Source organism: Nanorana parkeri, unplaced genomic scaffold (assembly GCF_000935625.1).
Source record: "Nanorana parkeri isolate BGI_ZX_2015 unplaced genomic scaffold, ASM93562v1 scaffold1717, whole genome shotgun sequence".
NCBI classification, from domain to species: domain Eukaryota; kingdom Metazoa; phylum Chordata; class Amphibia; order Anura; family Dicroglossidae; genus Nanorana; species Nanorana parkeri.
Window position 1 is genome coordinate 285,117 of NW_017307985.1, and position 7,941 is coordinate 293,057.

At 51.5% G+C, this 7,941-nt stretch overlaps 1 protein-coding gene across 1 annotated transcript in view; it reads left to right on the plus strand.

Moving 5' to 3' along the window:
* The first annotated feature begins 6,925 nt into the window (after positions 1-6,925).
* LOC108799411 (interferon-stimulated 20 kDa exonuclease-like 2) overlaps positions 6,926-7,941 on the plus strand; it is a 10,092-nt gene continuing 9,076 nt past the window's right edge. Inside the window, exon 1 of the mRNA XM_018571265.1 lies at positions 6,926-7,052. The gene's annotated coding sequence lies outside the window, so the exon portion shown is untranslated. The remainder of the gene's footprint in view (positions 7,053-7,941) is intronic.

Sequence of the window (7,941 nt, forward strand, 5' to 3'; positions counted from 1 at the left end):
ATTTTTAAAAAAAATTTCGTTAAATTTCACCAAAGATGTCAATTACCTGTTTAATCTGAATCGTCCTCCCTGTTCACATCTGACCTCCTACACTCCATCAACAGCTCAGTCTTACCTTTAGCTGATCAACACTTGATGGGTCTCACACATGGTGCTGCCTCTGCGGTGACACCAGTGTGAGTCTCAGTGCAATAATTATGTGCCCTGCAGTGCTGCTGTTGTTGATGCTGTTTTTAAAAAAAGAAAAAAAACAACCTCTGTGCTGTTTCCTGATCTGGAGTTCCTGTGTGTGAGCGCTTGTCTTGTCTGTGTGTGTGGAGCTGTGTCTGCTTAGCCGGCTCCATGTTGGTACACAACATGTTTTTGGAACACAATGATTAAAGATGTTGGTTTTGAATGTCTGGTGTATATACATTTCTATTTGCTGCATTCTATTATGAAATTTGCAAGCCCAGCCTTGAGGATAAGAAGTTGTGCTCGTTGTATAAAGGGGAAAGGTTCCACCTATAATGGTGGTCAGGGCCGTGATTAGATATCATGGGGCCCCGTACAGCCTATCTGCCAGTTTTGCCCCTCTTCAGGAAGGAGGGTATACATACACTATATCGCCAAAAGTATTGGGACACCTTTCCACGCACATGAACTTTAATGGCATCCCAGTCTTAGTCCATAGGGTTCAGTATTGGGTTGGCTCCGCCCTTTGCCGCTATAACAGCTCTGCCTCTTCTGGGAAGGCGTCCACAAGGTTTAGGAGTGTGTCTATGGGAATGTTGGACCATTTGTGAGGTCAGGTACTGATGTTGGAGGAGAAGGCCGGGCTCGCAGTCTCCGCTCTAATTCATCCCAAAGGTGTTCTATGCGGGTGAGGTCAGGACTCTGTGCGGCCAGTCACGTTCCTCCCCCCCAAACTCCCCCAGCCATGTCTTTATGGACCTTGCTTTGTGCACTGGTGCGCAGTCATGTTGGAACAGGAAGAGGCCATCCCCAAACTGTTCCCCACAAAGTTATGTCTTTAGTATGCTGATGCCTTAAGAGTTCCCTTCACTGGAACTAAGAGGCCAAGCCCAACCCCTGAAACGACCCCCCCCCACCAAACTTTACACTTGGAACAATGCAATCAGGCAAGTACCGTTTTCTCCTGGCAACCGCCAAACCCAGACACGCCCATCTAGTATGAGAGGGAACAGTTTTCAATATATAGTTCCCACAGGCTGGCTCGCACAAATCACCCCTCTATGTCTCCCTCCTGAACATGGGCCGCTCTTTGCAGGAAGGACGCCGCGACCCACTGCAGAAGGTGTCGCGACCCACTTTTGGGTCGCAACCCATGAGTTGAGAACCACTGCACTAGATGCCTCATCCTATACACCTGTGGCCATGGAGGTGATTGGAACACCTGAATCCAATGATTTGGAGGGGCTGTCTCAATACTTTTAGAATTGTACTTATTGAGGGGAATTTATCAAAATCTGGAGCAGTTGGCTATGACAACCAATTGGCTTCTCTTTTTAGTTTGTTCAGTTAAGATTTGCAAATTAAAGATGGAAGCTGATTGGTTGCCATGCACAGCTGCTTCAGATTTTGTCTGTTCCCAGTTTTAATAAATTCCCTTCATAGTGTATGTCTCTAGAAAGGGTGGATGGTAGGAGCAGGGCCACCAAGAGACATCATGTGACCCCATACTGTACATGACGGGGGCCCCCCTGGTCAACTTTTCCGCATAACATGTTGCAATAATCCCCCCCAGGCAGTAATAGTAATCACCTTACCCCCTGCAGCAATACTAATCTACCTTTAACTTATTCTTGCAGCCTGGGGGGGATTATTATGAAATGCCAAATTATTAAAACAAGGTTTCGCCTGTTCAGGTTAAAGACCGAGTGAAAGCAGCGGCATCTGTAAGCGGCAGTCTGCATGTAATCGCATGTGATACAAGTACATGCGGTTTGGAATAGTAATTGTATCACATACTGTATGATTACATGCAGACTGCCACTTACAGATGCCGCTGCTGTCACCCGGTCATTAACTTGAGCAGGTGACAGCGGCCCCATCTAAATGGCAGATTTGGGATTCAGATTAGGGACAGGAGGAAGGAAGAAGACATGGCATCTGGGACAAAGACGGGGAAAGCAAGGAGGTACGGTGTCCGGAAGGTGGTATGGTATCAAGGACAGGGGGATGGAAGAAGGTATGGCATCAGGGATGGGGGAAAGGAAGAAGGTACGGCATCAAGGATGGGGCAGGAATAGGGTATGGTATCTGAACAGAGGGAAGGAAGGAGGTACGGCTTGAGGCCCGGGGGAAGGAAGGAAGTACGGCTTGAGGCACAGGGGAAGGAAGGAGGTACGACTTGAGGCACGGGGGACGGAAGGAGGTACGGCTTGAGGCCCGGGGGAAGGAAGGAAGTACGGCTTGAGGCACAGGGGAAGGAAGGAGGTACGACTTGAGGCACGGGGGACGGAAGGAGGTACGGCTTGAGGCCCGGGGGAAGGAAGGAAGTACGGCTTGAGGCACAGGGGAAGGAAGGAGGTACGACTTGAGGCACGGGGGACGGAAGGAGGTACGGCTTGAGGCCCGGGGGAAGGAAGGAAGTACGGCTTGAGGCACAGGGGAAGGAAGGAGGTACGACTTGAGGCACGGGGGACGGAAGGAGGTACGGCTTGAGGCCCGGGGGAAGGAAGGAAGTACGGCTTGAGGCACAGGGGAAGGAAGGAGGTACGACTTGAGGCACGGGGGACGGAAGGAGGTACGGCTTGAGGCCCGGGGGAAGGAAGGAAGTACGGCTTGAGGCACAGGGGAAGGAAGGAGGTACGACTTGAGGCACGGGGGACGGAAGGAGGTACGGCTTGAGGCCCGGGGGAAGGAAGGAAGTACGGCTTGAGGCACAGGGGAAGGAAGGAGGTACGACTTGAGGCACGGGGGACGGAAGGAGGTACGGCTTGAGGCCCGGGGGAAGGAAGGAAGTACGGCTTGAGGCACAGGGGAAGGAAGGAGGTACGACTTGAGGCACGGGGGACGGAAGGAGGTACGGCTTGAGGCCCGGGGGAAGGAAGGAAGTACGGCTTGAGGCACAGGGGAAGGAAGGAGGTACGACTTGAGGCACGGGGGACGGAAGGAGGTACGGCTTGAGGCCCGGGGGAAGGAAGGAAGTACGGCTTGAGGCACAGGGGAAGGAAGGAGGTACGACTTGAGGCACGGGGGACGGAAGGAGGTACGGCTTGAGGCCCGGGGGAAGGAAGGAAGTACGGCTTGAGGCACAGGGGAAGGAAGGAGGTACGACTTGAGGCACGGGGGACGGAAGGAGGTACGGCTTGAGGCCCGGGGGAAGGAAGGAAGTACGGCTTGAGGCACAGGGGAAGGAAGGAGGTACGACTTGAGGCACGGGGGACGGAAGGAGGTACGGCTTGAGGCCCGGGGGAAGGAAGGAAGTACGGCTTGAGGCACAGGGGAAGGAAGGAGGTACGACTTGAGGCACGGGGGAAGGAAGGAGGTACGACTTGAGGCACGGGGAAGGAAGGAGCTCTGGTGTCAGGGACAGGTGGTAGGTATGACATCAGGGATGAGGGAAAGAAGAAGGAAAAAAGTGTCAGACAGGAGAAGGTAGGGGGTATTGTGTCAGGGACGGGGAAAGAAAGGATGTATAGCGTGAGGGACAGGAGAAGCAAGGAAGTACGCCATCAGGGATGGGGGAAGGAAGCAGGTACAGAGTGTCAGATGAAAAATGGAAGATGGCACAGTAAGTGGTTGGTTGCACAGAACTGAGACTCCGAGAATAATGGGTAACAAAATGAGATGCAGGGAGTGTCTGTCCCTGTGCATCGGCCATCACTGAGTATGGGGGATGCCATTAAAGATCATGTGCATGTAAAGGCGTCCCAATACTTTTGGCAATACATAGAGGAGGCATGGGGAGTGTCAAATAAAGGAAACAAAATAAAGGTGTTATGCAGAGTCATTACTACAAGAGGGAGCCGTCAACCCAATGCCATATTCATCATCATTTGGATGAAGAGACTTTTTCTGGATCTTCCACACAGATGCCACCAGCCAGCTGCTGCCCCCCAGCGGTGAAAGAACCTAATTACAACTGTGTAGGATTTTATGTATTCCTATACATAAAATCCTTTTCTTTGAGTGCCTCGAGGGACACTGTTGGGATATACTGCCACCTACAGGAAGATTGGAAACTGGCAAAAAAAAAAAAACACGGCAACAACCTCCAACAGGTCCAATGAAGAGAAATAGGAGCTCTCTGCAGCCTAGGACTGCCGGAAGGATCAAGACCCGAATCTGAACTAAATGTGGTGGAGACCCATAGGGGCTCCTGCCAGTATAACCAAAAAAAAGAACACCGCAACAAACTGATGCTCAAGACCTAAGAAGGCCACCACCAGAGGGAATAACTCCGGACAAGAAGCACCAAAACTGAACTTATGAGAAGGCGATCAACCAACAACCCACCTAAAAAGAGGGAAAATCATAATTAATTCCTGAAATGGAAATAGAAGACCCACAAAATGATGAGGTCAACAGATAAAGGGGGCAACCCCCTAGAAAGAGCAGGTCCCATGTAGGGACTTGGGATCAAACAGGTCCAGGTGAGAAAGACCAGCCGGTCTACAAGTAAAGGTCTACAAGGAAAGGTCTACAAGGCCTTTGCAGCCCTGACCATCAAGGATCTCACGGACAAGAACTGACCTGCCAATCAATGTCGCAAGGTGAGACTTACCAGGAAAACCCCATTAGCCAGCACACTATAACCCACAAGGGTGTGAAGTGCCTCTGGAGACCCCCCAGTGCCCTTAGGATTTGATCCCACAAAATCATGTGAATGAAGGAACGGGATGCATGGGAAGCACCCACACAAGGGTAGGTATGAATGAAGGTGAGACCTTAGTCCCAGACAGGACCACTGACACCAATGATGGGGCACTATTCCTCCCACTGACACCAAGGACGGGGCACTATTCCTCCCACTGACACCAATGATGGGGGACTATTCCTCCCACTGACACCAATGATGGGGGACTATTCCTCCCACTGACACCAATGATGGGGGACTATTCCTCCCACTGACACCAATGATGGGACACTATTCCCCCCACTGACACCAATGATGGAGGACTATTCCTCCCACTGACACCAATGATGGGGCACTATTCCTCCCACTGACACCAATGATGGAGGACTATTCCTCCCACTGACACCAATGATGGAGGACTATTCCTCCCACGGACACTAATGATGGGGCACTATTCCACCCACTGACACCAATGATGGGGCACTATTCCTCCCACTGACACCAATGATGGAGGACTATTCCTCCCACTGACACCAATTATGGAGGACTATTCCACCCACTGACACCAATGATGGGGCACTATTCCTCCCACTGACACCAATGATGGGGAAGTATTCCCCCCACTGACACCAATGATGGGGAAGTATTCCCCCCACTGACACCAATGATGGGGAAGTATTCCCCCCACTGACACCAATGATGGGGAAGTATTCCCCCCACTGACACCAATGATGGGGAAGTATTCCCCCCACTGACACCAATGATGGGGAAGTATTCCCCCCACTGACACCAATGATGGGGAAGTATTCCCCCCACTGACACCAATGATGGGGAAGTATTCCCCCCACTGACACCAATGATGGGGAAGTATTCCCCCCACTGACACCAATGATGGGGAAGTATTCCCCCCACTGACACCAATGATGGGGAAGTATTCCCCCCACTGACACCAATGATGGGGAAGTATTCCCCCCACTGACACCAATGATGGGGAAGTATTCCCCCCACTGACACCAATGATGGGGAAGTATTCCCCCCACTGACACCAATGATGGGGAAGTATTCCCCCCACTGACACCAATGATGGGGAAGTATTCCCCCCACTGACACCAATGATGGGGAAGTATTCCCCCCACTGACACCAATGATGGGGAAGTATTCCCCCCACTGACACCAATGATGGGGCACTATTCCCCCACTGACACCAATAATGGGGAAGTATTCCCCCCACTGACACCAATGATGGGGCACTATTCCTCCCACTGACTCCAATGATGGAGGACTATTCCTCCCACTGACACCAATGATGGAGGACTATTCCTCCCACTGGCACCAATGACGGGGCACTATTCCACCCACTGACTCCAATGATGGAGGACTATTCCTCCCACTGACACCAATGATGGAGGACTATTCCTCCCACTGGCACCAATGACGGGGCACTATTCCACCCACTGACTCCAATGATGGAGGACTATTCCTCCCACTGGAACAAGAGGCCGACATTTAAGGTGTAAAGAGAAAACAAACAGATTTTGAATGAGGCACCATGATACGTATGCATACTTTGAAGGTATCAAGAATCAAAATGGCGACCACCACATCGCTATAGGGACTAACTAAGCTGTGCCGGCTGCCATGAGTACGCCAAGAGGGCGTACCCATGGCATGTACACCAAGAGGGACTTTTTCGGAGGAAAGGCTGGGCGTTTCCTCAAAAAGGGGGAAATTTGATTAATGTCAAAAGGTACAGGAAGTAAAGACAAATCTCCCCAATGGGATCACAGTCACAATCACATTTAACTGAGGAAGTGTTAGAACTTCTGACTTTTGTTTTGTTTTTATTGCTTTCTGTGACTTCCTGTCCCAGTGAAAACACCCCCCTTTCCCCTGTTTTTTGTATGGGTGTCACAGAGACAGGAAGTGAGAAAAAAATCTCTCTAATGAGGGTGTCAAACATAAAACCCCAACGAGTATTTTAACTGTTCCCCTACTCCATCCAAAAACAATACATTTTGGCTAGAGGTAGGCTTTTAAGTGGGAGCCCCAGCTCTGTCCTCCCTGCCATTATTCCCTCAGTGTGTGGCCCTTCACCTATCCGTATCTGTGCTCTGCTCCCTACCCCCCCATGCAGCCCTCAGCACTTCACCCTGCCCCATGTTCCGTCTTCTCTCCCTCCATAGGAGGTGACGTTCCGCCCCGGAAGGCGCCTCTTCCTCTATTCTCTTCCGCCCGGCCTCCGCTGCTGGTAAGTCTTCCGTCTAACCCCCTCTCCGGACCCCGGCTTGCCGCCCTACAGCTTCCCTCACCCCTGTACGGGGTTCCGGCCTGCGCATCACCGGCCTCCCCTTTTTGCTGTGCCGCCGCTCTGACGCGGCCCTCAACCCTCCGCTCAGGAAAGACCCCGGTCTCGGGTGCTTCGGCAGGCCGCGCCTCCACCTTTGCTCTTGGAACAGCTGCTGCCGTCAGACGGCTGTGCTAAGAGCGTAGTAAACACCTATTTATAACAACATATAAAGGGCCAGGCTTTTGGGGTGTAGAACTAAGACGAATATAAATGTATGTTATATGATCCATAACACCTTCATTGTCCTCTCTTAGGCTCCATTCACATATAGCGCTTGCATTTCCTGCGCGGTTTGCCGTGCAGAAGTCCGCGCGGCAACGCAAACGCTAAAATCTTTCACCCGCACAGATTCCCCTCGTTCAGCCACGAACGTGCGGAATCCGTGAAAAAATCGCGCTTGTACTATTTTGCGGGCCGCGCGGTTTCGTACCGGCCGCTGCAAACGTCTGAACAATGCACATTAAAGTGCATTTTTTTTTCTGTTTAGAGCGGCAATACGCGCGGACAACCGCTTCTGTGTGAATGGAGCCTTAGCCCGCATTCACACCTGCGGGTCACATTCGCGAGCGCGCGTTCATGTTCTGCGTTTGCCGTCGGCTTTAAAAAAACCTTGAAGTCCGGAGTGTTACACCCCCTTCCTGTCCCGGCCATTTTTCAGTATTCAGCGCTGAGGTACTTTGACTGACATTTATTCCGTCATGCAACGCTGTGCTGAAATACATTTTATACCATTTTTTGGGGACAGATAGAGCTTTCTTTTGGGGGTATTTAATCACCCTTGGGGGGGGGG